Below are 19,206 nucleotides of genomic sequence, written 5' to 3'. Positions count from 1 at the left end.
ATTTATATTTTTAATTATTAAATTTAGGACCACATAGACATTATTTTTAATATTTAATTAAAAATAATTGTATTCATCTATTATAATACTCCTTAAATGGTACATATCAATAAACTTTTATTAAATCAAATGCTAACAATCAAGTATAATTATTCAAAAATAAAAACAATCAAGTTTAATAAGTTGCCTCGGATTAGTCAATATATATATAAACTTATTGTGGGTATTATTTAATTAATAATCATTTTTATGTCTAGCCTTTGTCCAATCAAAATTCAAATTAAATAATTTTTATTTATTATAACACTATATAAAAATTAATATAACTTTAATACATAAATAAAAAAAGTTTAATCGCATCTTTAGCCCTCAAACTCAATGAAAATCATCCTACCCCAATATTGTTTGTCTCCTTCAACTTCAAACTTTAAATTTTTGTCAAATTGAATCGACTAAAGAAAAATAACAAACTTGTTAAGCCGGCAACAATTTTTTTTTACCAATGATGTCGTCAGATATATATCACAAAATATTTAAAATAAAAAATTTGTAAATATGATAAGTTAGTAATATATATTTATTATTAAAATTGGAAATTATTAAAAATATAAGAATATAAAAGTAAAAAAGTAAAACATATTAAATCAGCTTACCATGTCTATTATTTTTCTTTAGTTGATTTGATTTGATAAAAATTTACAATTTAAAAAGAAAAATAAACAAAAAATTTAAAGATTATTTTTTAAAAAACAATCAAGGGAAATGTCCTTAGAACTAGTAAAAATAAATCATTAGATCAGATTAACTATAGATTGATTTCGATTAATTCGGCAGATAATGTGATAATTGATATTCAAGTTGGATTATTTTGATCGAATATTAAATGTTACATTATTATTGTTGATTATCTTTATTATATGGATTATCTGATGTTACGTGATTCTCAATACTAATGTTAATTGTTATATGATGTTAACTGATACTAGATACTAATATTAATGGTTATATGATGTTAAGTGATTCAATGTAACTTATTACTATTAATGTGATTGTGTGGATGAGTCCTGGAATCATGGATTTGTTGGTAATTGATGATACTCTTGTGTAGTATTAGGGCTATAAAGAAGCTGAACCGACCTGCAAAACTGACTGAAATCGATTCGAGTCAAAATTGTTTTTAACCTGCGCTGAAGCTATCTGAAACTGACTCGAGTCGGAACTGGTGTTTACCTGAATCCGAGTTGGACCTGGAAATTGTGGATTTGAACCTGGCCTGTACCCAACCTGATAACGACTTGAAACCCGAATTGAACCGAAAAAATGATACCCGAACCCGACCTGCATCCGATTGATATGAACCCGAACCCGATATTGACCTGGTAAATAACTGGTATTACATGACCTCTTTTCAACCTGATATGTGATGAACCTGACCTGTTTTTAACCTGACTTGTAAATGATCTGACTTGTTATTGACTTGATCTGATATTTACCTGACTTATATATTACCATTGACGAAATTATAAGATTTTAATAAAATTATGAGTTTTGAGTTTATGATATAATTAAAAAATTAATATGTTTATTTTTAAATTTTATAATAAAATATTTATTATGATAATTAAATTAATAAATAGAACTATTATATAAAATTATTTAAATGTAAATTATATAAAACATGATTAATAAAAATATTGGCATTGAACAATGATTAGGCCTGTAAACGAACCGAACGCACACGAACGAATGTATGTGCATGTTCGTTTATTTAATAAATAAACGAACATAAACGAACAAAAAAAATTTTGTTCATGTTCGTTTATTAAGGAATATAACTTGTTCATGTTCGTTCATTTAATAAATAAACGAACATAAACGAACACGAACATAAACGTTGGAGACCCTACCTTCCATTGTTCTTTCATGAAAAATAGTCGACAATGCAAATCAACCAAATCTACAGTGATAAACAGCGTAAGAGCTTATTAGCAGTGATGAAATGTTTGAAGATATCAAATATTTCGATCGATCTTTTAAAGATATTAAATGATTTACACAACTTTAATTTAACGATATAACATTTATCTTAGTGGTCCATGATTACATATGAACAATCATTTTTCACTACGTTATTCTAATAAATTCGTCGGCTAAAAGTTTTGTGATATCAATGTCAGACTTTAGTGAGGTTTGTTAATAATGGTCATTTCCGTTGGCAGATTAGAAAATTTAACAGCATGAAGATTTCGAATGGTACAAATTGGACTACAAGGCAATAACATAGATCCGAAATCCCTTCGATGCTACATATCGTAATTGATATTATTGCTAAACCACCATTCAAAATTTTAGCGTACATAAAGTCTACTCCACAACTAAAGGTCACACAAGAACTATGAAAACAAAAGTTTATTGTCAAAGTGTATTTTCTACTTATTAATGGGTTCTTCCTGGAAAACCCATTACTTCCGCTATTACACTCTTTTGCAGAAATTGCATAGAAACCTTTGTTTTGTTTTCTGGCAAATTCTATATATTTTTCTCTTTACTGATGCTCATATACTTCCGATTGTTACCTTTATTTTCTCATCTATTTCTAGAAAGAAGTATGATGTTTTTTTTTAGTTTTAGATGTGAAGATATCAGCAATAACTTTACAAATCAACTATTAAGTTAAATAAAACAGAGAAAGAGATGAAAACATACCTATAAAACTTCAGATTGCACTATAATATAACTTATTTTGAAGCTTTCAGCGAACGTCTCCACTCTCCAGTGAACACTAGGGTTTGGGGAAAAAAGGGGGAAAATGAATATAGGTGCGAGGTGCCTCACGGGTTAATATATTGGATTTAATCTCCAAATAAAATTGGGTTAATTATGGAATTGGTCATCAGAATATCATAAATGAATGAACATAAACGAACATAATCGAACGAACATAAACGAACATAACCAAACAAACATAACACGTTCACAAACGTAAATGAACGAACAAGACTTATGTTCATGTTCGTTCATTTAATTAAACGAACACAAAATCTTGTTCATGTTCGTTCATTTAATAAATAAAATCACATAAACGAACTTCTCGCCGCACGGTTCATGAACGGTTCGCTGAACGTTCAGTTCATTTACAGACCTAACAATGATTAAAAGTAAATTAATATAGTTTAATTTATGTAAAGAAAAAATAATATTAATAATATAAGTATTTATTATGTAATTTTAATTTGACCGAACAATCAACAATGGCAATTGAAAATATATTAATGCATATCGACAATCAACAATTAATATTAGTATTTATTATGTAATTTTAATTTGACTGAAACGTGCCACATGGAAAGTGAAATTAGTTCCTGCCCTTATTATTTTTTTTTAGAATAAGTTCCCGCCCTTAATATAAATTATATATATTATATTATTATTAATATATTATTATTATATTATTATAAATAATATAATTATAATTTGTAATAATATTAATTATATAGTCTATAAATTAATATATAAACTATATTTTATAATTATATAGTAAATATATACTATATTAATATAAATTATAGTTAAGATATTAACATTATATAAACTATAGTTTATAAATTATATACTATAGGTTATAAAGTATAAACTTATAGTACACTAATATAAACTATTGTTTATAAACTATAGGTTACATATATAGTTTATAAAACATATAAATAGATTGTATATACATATACTATAGGTTATATATATATATATATATAGTTTATATATATTATACATAGTTTATACATACATGTACTATAAGTTACATATATAGTTTACATGTATACATATACTATATGTTACTATATTAACTATTGTTTATAGACTATAGATTAATGTTACATATATAATTTATATAAACTATTGTTTATATAAACTATATATGAATTATCAAATGTGTCTATGCATATATAGTTTAGGGTTTCTATAAACTATATAATTTATTACTTTATATAGTTTATGCATAGTGTTTCTATAAACTATATAAATAATTTACTTTATATATATATATATATATATATATATTATAGTGCATATTTTATATATACATGTACTAAAAGTTACATATATAATTTAGGGCTTAGGGTTTAAGGTTTAGGGTTTAAGGGTTATGGTTTAATGTTTAATGTTTAGGACTTAATGATTGATTTTGAGTTTTAGGGTTTAAAGTTTCTATAAACTATATACTTTATTACTTTATATAGTTTATGCAAAGTGTTTCTATAAACTATATATATATATATAATATAGATTACTTATATTAGTTATACATACATATATATACCATATTAATATAAATTATAATTTATAAACTATTTATTTTATATAGTTTATGCATATATATATATATATATATATATAAATTATAGTTTATAAACTATATACTTTTTATAGTTTATGCATATATAGTTTATAATATAAATATAGTTTATATATAAACTTAAATTATATATATTATAATTTTTTTCAATTTTTTAAATAAATGCAATTTATTATATTTTTCATTATTTTTTCATATTTTGCATTTATTTCGATTTCATCCTTTTGTGTTTTTTAATTTATTTCAATTTTAAGTCTTTTATTTTTATATATATTCAATTTAGTCCTTAAATTTATATTTGCATCTTCATTTGGCCCATTGTTAGTTGTTATTTATATTTTTGTAACTGGCCCATAACTTTTTAAATATGTAAAATTTAGTCCTTTTTATATTAATTTAAATCTCACATTTTAAATTTATTTCGATTTGGTCCCTTACTATGTGTGTTGTTTTAATTTTATTTTAAAATTTTATTGTAATTTTACATTTCTTCAACTTTATCCTTAAATTTATATTTTTTACAAAATTGATCCATGAATATTTATTCTTTTGTAATTTACTCAAAATCATATACAATTACAACTTGCAATTCAACAGTCATGAAAGAGGACAAAATAATTAATTCAAAAATAAAAACGACCCGACCTGAACTCAATTTGTATCCGGTAAACATCCGACCTGAATTTTATATGTCAATGATGTGACCCGATCTGAACGAGATCTGACTGAAGTTCACCTGAACCTGAATTAATCTGGTCTTTATCTGCTTCGGACCTGAACTGTTTTGACCTGAACTGACATCGATCCGAACTGAAAATGACCTGACCTGAACCCGATCTGGATCTGGTGTCAAATCAACCTGAAAATGACCCGGACTGATTTGGCTTGTACCCGACCTGATCCGAGTCAAACCATCAAATTGACCTGACTTGACATGTACCCGATTTTATCCGACCTGCCAAGATTCGACTGAAACCTTTTCGATTACCTGATTTTACAGCCTTATGTAGTATGCAAAAATTAATATTGATAAGCATGATATAAATAGATTGATGATGACTCGTGTTTAGACTCATATCATTTTGTTTATATTTGATTTGCATGCTTATATTTAAAGATTGCATGAAATATAGTAGAGTAGAAGTGTGTCATTAAGCTTGTAAAATTCAGTGTTCAACTATTGTTGTAGTATATTAGTATATTAAGATTCATTATGAGGAGCCACGATTTCCATCATCATTTTCTCGTAAGACAATATTCAACTTACTTTAGAGGGCTTGCATAATCATAAGACTCTTATTTGCATTTTGGTTCGTAACTCTATTATTATTTTATGTTTATTTATATTGTAACTCTACAAAGCTTCAATTTTTTATGAATGTTTTAATTATTTTGTTATAAATTTCAAGAAATATTAATGAAAATGTTAAAAAATTAATTTGATGTTCGTGTTGGTGGTTCAATGCCACATCATAAGTTCATTGACTATAGTGGATCAAATATAAGGTGTTATAATTAGGGATGGCAAACGGGCGGAGTGATTGCAGATAGACTTCCCTTATCTCCATACCTACCTAATATTTTCATATCCATTATTTACCCACCACCCATGATGAGTAAAAATTTTAAATCCACACTCGCCCACGTGGATTCGTTCTCATATACATCTCCATACCTACTACCCAACTGGATATCCACCATTCATCTCATACCCATTTTTATATGCACGTATCCGTCCATACCCACTAATTTGAGATAGAAGAAACACCGGTCTTTAATTATAAAAATGTTTATACTCTAACATTTCGTTAAATTACAAGTCATGTCCAATAAAATTTTAAGATTTACATAATAGTCTCTAGAATTATATCTAAATTTATAATGGTCCAAAATTTATACGGTAAGTAGTTAATGGGCGGGCCGATGTGGGGTGGGTGGATGTGGGGTAGATAAGGTCTCAAACCCATCACCTACCTACTACCCACGGTGGGTACGACTTCTTACATCCACACCCACTCACTACCCACTAAACTTATACTCATCTCCGCTCCAATTGGAGCGGATACGGTGCGAAACCCATGAAATTGTACCCGCCTGCCATCCCAGCTATAATTACTATTTCAAAATTTATTTAGAACAAATTATAAACATAAAAATACATGTAATATATATTGAAGATCAATAATTAGTATTTACTTATAAAATAGGTAAGGTAATAATAACCAGAGTAAAAGGACACGTTCAATAAAAAGAAGTCTAGAGGAAAAATTATTAGATGGATCTGGCTCATCACGTTATTTGTGGTCATTACTAATAACATTTTTTTCATTTAATTTTTTCCAATGTGAATCTTCACATCTTTCTTACGTGTAAATAAAGGGTGAGCAATTATTGAGAAGTTATTTTAAAATAAATGGATGTGATTCACTGAAACTATAGAATAGAGAATAGAAATCAACTAAAAAGTTTTAAATTCAATAGTCAGTCTCCAACGTACTCCCAAATCACAATGAAAACTAAACTTGAAAATAACTAATCATTATTTAAATAGATTGTCCATGAATTGAATGCATAATATTTTATATTCATTTAAATTTAATTAAAAATAATTAAATTTAGGACCACATAGGCATATTTTTAATATTTAATTAAAATATATTAAAAATAATTTATATTTTAAGTATTAAATTTAGGACCACATAGACATTATTTTTAATATTTTATTAAAAATAATTGAATTCATCTACTATAATAATCCTTAAATGGTACATATCAATAAACTTTTATTATCATCAAATGCTAACAATCAGATAGAATAATTTGACTTGGATTAGCCAAAATATATAACCTTATTGTGGGTACTATTAATTAATAATAATTCTCATATCTAGATAATGAAATAATTTTCATATCAATAAAATTTTAATATCATCAAATGCTAACAATCAAATAGAATAATTTGCCTCGGATTAGCCAAAATATTTATAACCTTATTGTGGGTACTATTTAATTAATAATAATTTTCATACCAGTAAAAATTTTAATATATGAATAGAGAAAAGATTTAATAAAAATTTTAGTTCTCGAACTTTAAAAAAATTATTTTAATCCTTATTTTGGTTTTTTTAACTAAAATTTTAAACAAATTGAATCAATTGAAAAAAATAATATATCTATTAAGTAGAGACAGTTATTTATCTTTTTACCAATATTGTTTTAGATATTTTATTGTTTTTCCCTAAAAATGTTTTAAAAAAAATATATGTAAATATGATTAAATGGTAAAAAAATATTTACACACATTATTAAAAATGTAAAAAAAATAAAATATATTTCGTCAGCTTAACAAGTTTATTATATTTTTATTAGTTAGTTTAATTTGATAAAAATTAAAAAAATTAAAAGTAAAAAATTAAAGGCTAAAAATGATTTTTTTAAATAGTTGAAGGTAAAAGTCATTAGAACTAGTAGTAATAAACCATCACACCAGATTAAGTATGGATAAAAACATAATAAAAATTATGACAAAATATGTAAAATGATGCAAAGAAAAATTGTGAGTGGCAGTCGTTCTAGTTAAAGGCCGAGGACGCCATCATTATAGACCAATAAGAAAGAATATCCTAGTAGAAAGAAGAGAAAATTATTATTTTTTGGTCCAAGTTGGTATTAGATATAAAATATGATAAAATATACAAATAGTCTCGTGTGATTATTGTATTAAAAGTTACAAAGTGATTCTTCAACTATGGGGTACTGCTTTGTTGATTCCTCCGACTATCAAAAATTACAAAATGGTCATCCGACTATTCATATATTCCAAACTCGTTTTTTCATTAAAAAACTGACAGTCATCTAAGTTGGACGGTAAAATGCTATCTGTCATGATAATCATTTGATATTCTGAAATCATATTTATCATGTTAACGTCTACCTTATATCGCTACTAATTTTCTAATGGAAAAGTACGAGTTTGAAACATATGAATAGTTAGGTGATCATTTTGTAACTTTTAATAGTCGGATGAATCAACAAAGCAACACCCTATAGTTAGAGGATCATTTTGTAACTTTTAATAGTCAAATGATTCAATAAAGCAACGTACTATAGTTGGGGATCATTTGTGTACTTTATCCTATAAAATAAATGGCACTAATGAATAAAGTTTTATTATAATCAAACGCTAACAAATTACGAGTCTTGTGACAGCTCTTTCTCCAATAAAATCAAATGGAAATCAAACATTTTGCTTAGCTCTTCCCTTACGTTTGCATATCATTGAGATTTCATTTACAAAATGGCCAGATATTATTATTAACGATAATGTCCATGTGGTCCTTCCCTTTTTATTGCTTACGCCCTCCATTTCAAGGGACATCTATCATTTGTCACCCGGATCTGGCTTCTGCTGCTTTTAAATACCAACTGATGATTGTCTTTGATACCCGAAGAAGAAAACCGAAGGAACCGCCATGGCCGACGACGAAAAGAGCATTAAAGAAGCTGAAAGCAACCGTGTGAGGAAGAAGAACGGGTCAATACGGTCCATGTTCGTGCATGCAGACGGTGTGGATAAGTGGTTGATGGCTGCTGGTTTCATTGGAGCGGTTGCCGATGGTTCTGTTGTTCCCTTGGTACTTTATTTGACCGCCGTATGTTTAACGATATTGGTGATTCTAGTTCGTCCCGGTTACCGATATGTTCACCCGTAACGTTCGCCAGGTACATTATATATTATTCACTAGCAACACGAAGGATTTAACATTTTATGTTAGAGGACAAACTTATAATTTTTTTAAAAATGTCAACTTATAAAATTTTAAAAAGAGGAAAACAAATTATCAATAAAAAATATATAAAAAAATTATAATTTAAAATTTTAAATACGGCCGCTTACCAACGTCCCTCAGTCTATATCTAACCTTTTAAACAACAATGATAAAACTATCTACCGGAAATTAATAATAAAAAAAAATGAATACATAGATTCATATTGAAAACCTTTGACGGTAAAAATTATGAGTTGAAGATAAGTTATTTTAATACGATAAACAATAAATTATAAAAAAATACAAAAACACACGACACACTCTAACCCTGAAAACCATATCTCTAACACTAAGAGACTTTGCCCTCACACCTCCAACAGTTTATTGGTGAGTTATGATCTCCGGTCTATTGATCTGAAAATTTCCTCATCTATTGTATCTTTTATTTTCTTAATTTTAATTTTTTTATTAAATATATTGTATCGTAATTTCTTTTTCTATCATATTAACTGAAGTTTGGATACATAAGGTTGTTTTGGTTTGATTGTGGTGATTGACAGGTTGTGTTGTTGGTGGTTTTCACGGCTTGTGGAGGATTGGTTGGATGTTTCCTAGGTGAGTTAGAAGGAGAGGCGTATCTAAAAAATATTTTTTAGAGTGAACACATATATATTAAGAATATAACTCTCTTGAATAATTGAGCACAAATAAAATTTTTGAGTAGATACTATTAATAAAATGAACAACTAAATAATTTTTTTAAATTTCAGAGTGTAGACACATATGATATATCAAAACACATATGATATTTCTAAAGAAATAACTAATTAGTTAAAAACTCATTATATGTAGTTCTAAGAAAATAAATGAGATATTAACCTTTGATTTTACTTGTCCTGTCATCCATTTAATAACATATAATACTTGAGTGATTCAAATATCATTTATCTATAATTTTAAAAGCTATTTTACGACTTTAGACGACTAAAACGAAAAGTAGAACAAAACCAACCTACTAATGCGTAGCTTATTTGCAAGTGAACTGATTCCAAGGGAACTAACAAGCTAGCCATATACTAAACAACTTTTGCTCTATAATTTTGGAACATTTTTAGAAGGAGTTTGCTGGACAAGAACAAGTGAAAGACAAGCCACAAGAATGAGAAGTCGATATTTGAAAGCTGTTCTGAGGCAAGATGTGGGCTACTTCGATGTAAACGTGACTAGCTCAGCTGAAATAATCACAGGCATTGCTAATGACACTCTCATCACTCAAGAAGTCATTAGTTCAAAGGTTATCATTTTGTCAATGCCTTTGAAATATTTTGAGTTTTTGATTACTTTTCATCATGTTGATCGAATTGTTTATTATATATATATATGTATATATCAGATCCCATACTTGATTGCAAGAGGCGCTACTTTCATTGGAACTTACATGGTAGCTTTTCTGATACTATGGAGACTAGCTCTTGTGATATTCCCATTTGTATTGATGCTAGTGATTCCTGGTTTAATTTATGGGAAGATTTTACTGAGCCTTGCAAGGAAGTCTAGAGTGGAGTATAATCTAGCAAGCACGATTGCGGAACAAGCGGTATCTTCGATAAGAACGGTTTACGCTTTCGTCGGTGAAAGCAAAACCTGCATTAAGTTCTCCGAAGCTCTACAAGGATCTGTGAAACTGGGGTTGAAGCAAGGCTTGGCTAAAGGTTTGGCCATCGGAAGCATTGGCATTACTTATCTTATTTGGGCTTTCATTACATTCTATGGTAGCAGAATGGTCATGTATCATGGAGTTAAGGGAGGAACTGTTTTCACAGTCGGTTGGTGCATTGTCCTTGGTGGACAGTAAGACCTTTAACCTTAAAATTCTCTAAAACACTCGTAACCTATGCATATTCAATACGAGTATATGAATGTGATCCCCAAGGATTGAACATTCTTGTGCTGACACTTTTCATTTCTTTTTTTGAACAGACAGTTTGGTTCTGGTTTATCTACCCTGAAGCCGTTATTTGAAGCATGTTCAGCTGCAGAGCGTATAAATGAAGTGATGAAAAGGGTCCCAAAGATTGATATAGAGGACATGGAAGGGGAGATTTTGGAAAATGTTAGAGGAGAATTTGACTTCAGACAAGTTGAATTTGCATATCCCTCAAGACTAGAGAACATAATTTTAAAGGATTTAGTCTTAAATTCCAGCGGGAAAGACTGTGGCCTGGTAGGCAGTAGTGGATCAGGAAAATCTACCGTGATTTCATTGTTGCAAAGGTTTATGACCCTCTTAGAGGGAAGATAGTTCTTGATGGGGTTCCTATTAATAATTGCAGCTCAAGTGGTTCAGATCACAGATGGGGCTGGTCAGTCAAGAGCCTACACTATTTGCAACCACCATTAAAGAACATACATCTTGGCAAGGAGGATGCTGAAATGGAAGAGATTATTAAAGCTGCTAAAGCTTCCAATGCCCATAGTTTCATATCACAATTTCCTCGAGGATATGACACCCAGGTTTGTTTGTTTGTTTGTTTGTTTACCTCTTGTATTTTATATCAGGACTCTAAATTACATATTCTAAAGACAAGTTTCTATGTATGGATAGGTAGGGGAGAGAGGGATTCAATTGTCCGGTGGACAAAACAGAGAATTGCCATAGCAAGAGCCATAATAAAAGCACCTAGAATCCTTCTGCTTGACGAGGCAACAAGCGCATTAGACTCCGAATCTGAATATATTGTGCAGGAAGCTCTTGACATTGCCTCGATCAGACGTACGACTATAATAGTTGCCCACCGCCTTTCTACCATCAGACATGCGGATTTAATTGTTGTTATCCAAGATGGCCAAGTCATGGAAACTGGTACACATGATGAGTTAATGGTAAATGAAAAGGGCTTTTATTCCATGCTAGTTCAACTTCAACACGTAGAACAAACAAGTTCAACAGAAAGATTATAAAGATTCATATGCTAATGCATCGGCTTCTATAACAAAAAATGAAAGCAATCATCAACTTTCCCTAATGAATCAAACAAGTTCAGCCAAATCATTGGCACCAAATCAATCTTTACTAGGTGAAGAAATGGATGTTGAGGATAAAAAATTGCCTGCACCGTCTTTTAAGAGATTGCTGGTCATGAATTTACCAGAGTGGAAAGAAGCAACCCTGGGATGCTTAGGTGCTGTATTATATGGTGCAGTGCAACCAATCTCATCTTTGACAATGGGATCAATGGTATCGATGTTTTTCTCACAGATCATAGCGAAATTAAAGAAAAGACAAAGGTTTATGCTTTGATTTTCCTTGGGATAGGTGTTTTTTCACTGATAGTTAATATCATCCAGCATTATAATTTGCATACATGGGGGAACACTTGACAAAGAGGATTAGAGAGAAGACTTTTTCCAAGATATTAACTTTTGAAGTTGGGTGGTTTGACCAAGATGAGAATTCTAGTGGCACTGTTTGCTCTAGACTAGCAAAAGATGCCAGTGTGGTAACGTTCTTCTTTCATGCATAATCATGTTTGGTTAACATGGAAGTATCACGGCTTACGATAGGGAATTTTGCAGGTGAGATCGTTGGTGGGTGATCGAATGTCCCTTCTCGTGCAAACCATTTCTGGTGTTACTGTTGCGTGCACCATGGGTCTGTTCATTGCATGGAGACTTGCTGTTGTGATGATAGCCATCCAACCATTGGCCATCCTCAGCATGTACACTCAAGGGTTTTACTCAAAAGCATGTCAGAGAAAGCCATCAAAGCACAACAAGATAGTAGCAAGCTTGCGGCAGACGTGGTATCGAATCATCGAACTATCACCGCCTTCTCATCTCAAGGCCGAGTCTTAAAAACGCTAGATAAGGCCTATGAAGGCCTGAAAAAGAGAATGTTTTCAATCTTGGTTTACAGGTATTGCGATTGGATCAACTCAACTTCTTATAGCATGCGTTTTTGCTTTTGAGTTCTGGTATGGTGGCAAACTCGTCTCTCAAGGATACACCAGTCCAAAAAGCTCTCATTGAAACATTCCTCATTTTGAGTAGCACTGGTTCTATCATAGCTGAAGCCGCAAGCATGACATCGGACTTGGTCAAGAGCTCTGAGGTTGTTGCATCTTTGTTTCGATATTAGACAACCATACGAGAATCGAGCCAGGTGACTCCAATGGCTACCACGCTGAAGAAGTCATTGGATGTGTAGAGATCCACGACGTTGATTTTGCATATCCTACTAGGCCTAATGTGATCATCCTAAAAGACTTCTCACTCACCATCGAAGACAGAGATCAACGGCGTTGCTAGGACAAAGTGGTTCCGGAAAATCGACAATCATTAGTTTGATCGAGAGGTTTTACGATCCTCTGAAAGGAGTAGTGAAGATCGACGGTCGAGATATAAGGTCATACAACCTAAGGACATTGAGGAAACACATAGCGCTTGTCAGCCAAGAGCCAACATTATTTTCTGGCACAATAAGAGAAAACATCTTATACGGAGTATCCAGAGAAACCAATGAATCCGAACTCATTGAAGCTGCTAAAGCAGCTAATGCACATGATTTTATTGCAGGCCTAGCAAAAGGTTACGAAACATGGTGCGGAGATAAAGGAGTGCAGTTGTCCGGCGGCCAAAAGCAACGGATAGCGATTGCCCGAGCCGTATTAAAAGATCCGGTAATCTTATTATTAGATGAAGCTACCAGTGCACTTGACAGTAAATCGGAGAATCAGTACAAGAGGCACTAGAGAGGATAATGGTGGGAAGAACAAGTGTTGTTGTGGCTCATAGGCTAAGCACCATTCAAAACTGTGATCTTATTGCTGTGATAAAACAAGGGAAAGTGGTGGAGACAGGTAACCATTCATCTTGTTAGCCAAGGGCCAGGAGGAGCTTACCACTCTTTGGTTAATCTTCAAAAGAGACGCACATAATTATACTCATTGGGCAATTTGATATGGTTATATTTTCTTTTTATGAAATTGAAACTCTGAATTGAATTAGACTTTCCTTAAATTTAATCGGATCGGATTGAATTTAGGTTTAAGAAGAATTGACTTTGTTCAAAATAATTATAAATTCAGTTGGAATTATTTATGTATTATTAATTAAATTTTAATAAAAAATATATGTAAATATTTAGCATATAAGCTACTAGAATTATGAATATTAAAATTTAATTTAATTTTATATCATTTGATTATTTTAATTTTAATAAAAAATATAATATTGAAAATTATATTAAATTCGGTTGGAATTGATTTTTTAATTAAATTTTGAGATAAATAAAAGTACTTTTAACTTCTAGTAAGACCAAAATTTAAATTATAATATCCAGATAAAATAGAGTACTTTTAACTTCGAGTCAGACCAAAATTAAATTTCATTCATAACCACATATAAACCAAAACGCACTTCTAAATTTCACTTCTTGAACCCAGTTCTTGAAATGGGTTTATTTATATTTCTTCAAAGATTACTCAATATTCAGCTTTTCATTTTCTTTTGGTTTCTGGGTTTACAAGGATGAGGCCGCTACCGTAAGTTGATTTTCCTTTGTACATGCCCATTAGATTGTTTTGTTTATCACGTTGAACTCAGTGATTCTTTAAATATTTTTGATTGGCATGAATCTTTGTATAGTTTTTGTGATTCTTGGATTAAATAAGATGCACCTGTCGTACTGTTGAAGTATGCCACGACATGAGCTGGCAGATAGGTATGTGAAGGCAGTGAAGGAGCTATTTGACGATGAAAAAGACAAGTACGAAATGTTCCATCAATTCATGAATGATTTCTTGAATAATAGGTAAATATTTTCTTTGTTTCTTTTAAGGTAGATAATGGTTATTTTAACCTACTAAATCTTGGATTGTTTCATGCAGGACCGGACTAGTTACCGCCTGTGTCCGAGCAAGAGAGTTACTCAAACGCCATAACAACCTCCTTAGTCTGTTTAGTCTCTTCCTGCAACAAGGATATTGTATTACCCTCGACAAGGACGCTCCTTGTCCCGAGAAGACATTTCGATGGGATAGAGTAACGGATTTTCTGGACCATGCAAACGTGAAACCCTAAACCTTAAGCCCTTGCTTCGAATGATGCTGTCTGCAGGAACGTTTCAGAAACGAGGACCATGTTTATCGATCGTTTCCGGATATAATGGTGGAGCACGGGATGACGCTTGACACAAATGAGGTCCATGCCAAGGTAATGTGTGAGTTAATTAGACTGTGTTCATTGGAAGCTACTAATCGTTGTTTGTTTCATTGATTCCAGGTTTCTTTTCTTCTCAAGGACCATCCGGATCTGTTTAAGGAGTTCGAAAGCATTTTACTAGAAGCTTGAGCATGACCTGCAACACAACATCTTCCGGTACATATTATCAAGGATCATATAGATGCAATTTCACTGTTCTCTGTAGGCAAACACAAAGGGAAATTTTGTTCATTTGTTCTATCAAATACATCAAGTTGAAATTCATTTTCCAACGGTTTTTTTTTTTTTTTTTTTTGCTTAAGTTTTTAGATATTAATTTTAGTCTACTGTTATTGTCAATGATTCTTGTGTTATCCTCAACCACTCTAATCCTTAAACTCTCAAATGGTTCCAACTCTATTTTTGTTTAAGAAAAATAAAAATCTTAAGGCTCGTTTGGTTCTAGAAAATACTTTCTATTTTCATTTTTTTGTTTTTGTTTTCATAAAATAGTTTCATTTTCAATTTTTTGAAAATTAGAAAATATGTTTGGTTAATATAAATGCAAACATTAATTCAAAATTAAAATAGTAAAAATGTATGTTGTATCTAATTTTTTTTTAAATAAAAATAAACAAATAGCTATTAATAATTAATGAAACTATAATTATTAAAAAATTTATTACATAAATTTAACATGTGAATCATGTAAATATAAAATAAAAAATTGATAAGAAATTTCAAGACACAAAATTTATTTAGTTTATAATAAAATAATGTTAATGCATATGGATATCAATTAAATTTAAAAATACACAAAATTTTTATAAGCAATAGCACAAAAAAGTGTCATTAACATAAAAAATATGTTTAGTGGTAATTGATACCCTCAAACTTTTAGGATAATTGTTAGTGTGTCTTTGAATGTTTTTTGCACCAACTATGATCATTAAACTTAAAATAATAGTTTAACCCTTTAAATAGATAATCAAATGTTGACAGTTATGACACTTACATGATAATTCATAAACTTACATGACAATCTACGGTCTTGATGGAGTCACACGATATTGTTTGTGTACTCAACGGACAATGATGTGGTAGATGGACTTAATTAATTATAAAAGTTTGAGACTTATTTAATTTAAAATTAAAAAAATTATTTAGATTAAAATATAAATATAAATAATTTTTAAGATATTCAATACATTAAATATAAAAATACAACAAAACTAAATTATTAAAAAAATAATTTAAGGACTACATTGATTGTAAAAAAAGTTTAGGGATTGTATTATTTTTTAAAAAGTTTGAGGGTTTCAAATATCATTAAATCAAGAAATTATTGTTAGAAAGATTTAAACTTAAGTGATTTCAGTTAAAAATCGAACATACGGAACTGTTAAGACTATACATGCACAATTGACACAAACAGACATCTGATAGATCTGGTAGTGGGGTTAGAGGAATTTATATGCATCTCGGATTAACACCACAACCTACCTTGGATATAGAAATAGCCTAAGGGTAAGAACCAGAATTTACGTGCGTCGGAAGCTTACCTGACTGAATTGAACTGACATAACTAACCATGCAGATCTAACGCCTATAAGCTACAGAATATTGACATTGCTAACCCACTCCTCACGAGTGTTCGGGTCTTGTACCCTAGATAGCCCTGAAGTGCCTCACACACTGGTAATGCCCCCACTAGAGAAACTAAGGTAACTTGGGTAAACCTTAACATAGTTGGACTCACTAACGTGAAGTTAACGTCCGACTAGCTGCAATCTCGCTCGTTCTCTCACCTAGAACGTTATGAATGCTTACTTATTATCTAAGGAATGGCTAGCCCGATATCTGGCTCGTTTTATTTCTGAGTAGCGATACTCTATTCTATCTTCTAATAATTCCTTTTCAATACCCCTTGAACTGAAAAGAACGACTTACTTTTCTTAGTTCACTAAGGTTCTCGAAGCTACCTTTCCCAAGTGATTAGTATCGATACTTTGCTTGTAGTATTGATACACCTATGAGTATCGATACCAAAAATGCATTATGTTTCAAAATTTGGGCCTCAATATCGATATTGCTACCCTGAGTATCGATATTGTAGGGACAATATCGGTACTCCCCTATGAAATCCCTAATTTTAGGCCCAATTCGTCCAATGTCAATCATCCCAATATCGATACTTAAACTCTAAAATGGGTATTTTAGGCTCGAGAATCACATAAAAATAACCTTAAATGGCTTGGTTTGGTTTCTACACTTATTCTAAAGATTTAGCAAGATGTTTAGGGTCTTAAGGTATCTTAAAAACATATTTTTAACACCAAAAACGTGAATTGATTGAGAAATCAAATATGAACCCTAAAATGCTAAAATCACCAAATTTTAGCAAATACTTCAAATTCATGAATGTTTAATATTTCAAAGGATTAGAAATACAGTACCTTGATTTTAGAAACTTGAAATGAGCCTTCTTTAGCTAGCAATCATTATCCTCAAGGCATGGATGATGAAAACTCCTATTTTTCATGCAAAATAAAACTTAAGCTTGAATCTTCAAGAATGAGGTTGCTTGAGGGTTTAATATGACGAAAATGAAGTATAAAAGAGTTCAAGATCTTATCTTGCTATGGAATTTAGAGAGAAAAGAGAGGAAGAAGAGAAAATGGAGAGGAAAATGGGAAACCACATGAAAGCTTGATATAAAACCTTAATTTTATCTTTAAATTCATTTATGGTATAATAATACTTTTAGTCCTTGGTCTTTTGCCTCATATTTAAAAATCCCCTTTTGTGGCTAATTGGACCCAAATCTAACTCAATTAAACCCAACAACTTAAACCATGAAATCTACGGGGTCCATTTACCTTTCGAGTAAGCTCAAAACTACTAGTCTGGAATTTGGGGCGTTATATGAAATTCAATATTATGTCTGATCTCGAAAAATTATATATGTTAAATGTTCTTAAGTTGGACATGAATTTGTGTTTTGTGAAATATGTTGATATGTTTGAATCAGAATTTATGAGATGCATTCGGATATATTTGTATATGTAATCATTACATTTAGATCAGATCAAAATTCGGATATATGGTATTCAAGTATGTGTTATTCGGATATGTGTTATTCGAATCGGATCGAATATCGAAAATATGTGTCATTTGCATAACATATTGGGCCAAATTTTAATGGGTAAATTTAATGCATTCACTCGACGGGGTGAATGCCACTTTTTCAGATTCAATGATCTTTGCCTTTGTGGCGAACCCCGCTCACATGGTGTGTTTGGATGGTAAAGAGTATGGTTCCGCGGAACCCACTCTTCTGGTTGTGATTGGAGTACAGGTGGGTGCATAAGCATTTGCATAACATTCAAGATTATGATAGTACTGTTTGACTCGAAAGTTATATGTTAATATTTGTTGATTCGGATTTTGATTGTTGTTGGTTGTTCGGACTATGATATCGTTTGTGACTATTTGCACTTCAGGGACACACTAAGCTTAATAGCTTATACCCCCATAGTTTCCTTTTCAGATATTGGTACTTAGGCGATCCGATTCTTGGAGATCTATTTTACTTCTCATATAAAATTATTACATTCAATATAAAATTTTATTTCATATTTTTATTCATACCTTTACTTCATAATTATTTTTTAAAAGTGTCTATTTTACTTCATAATTATTACATTCAATATAATTAATTTTGGATATTCATGCATGCTTTTAAATATTTATTTTTCATATAGGATTTCCTCGGATTATTATTTTTAGTAATAAATTTTGAAGTTTGGAATTTGAGAAATGTTTCTATAACATTAATATTAAATTTTGAGTTTTTGAATCAAAAATGGTTTCGTGAGGGAC

At 30.5% G+C, this 19,206-nt stretch overlaps 1 pseudogene; it reads left to right on the top strand.

Annotated features, from left to right (window-relative positions):
• Positions 1 to 8,826: 8,826 nt before the first annotated feature.
• LOC120214418 lies at positions 8,827 to 14,060 on the top strand (annotated as a pseudogene).
• Positions 14,061 to 19,206: the final 5,146 nt, after the last annotated feature.

The sequence above is a fragment of the Hibiscus syriacus genome, unplaced genomic scaffold (genome assembly GCF_006381635.1).
Source record: "Hibiscus syriacus cultivar Baekdansim isolate YM2019G1 unplaced genomic scaffold, ASM638163v2 tig00110059_pilon, whole genome shotgun sequence".
NCBI classification, from domain to species: domain Eukaryota; kingdom Viridiplantae; phylum Streptophyta; class Magnoliopsida; order Malvales; family Malvaceae; genus Hibiscus; species Hibiscus syriacus.
This window is presented reverse-complemented; position numbering and strand designations above follow the sequence as displayed.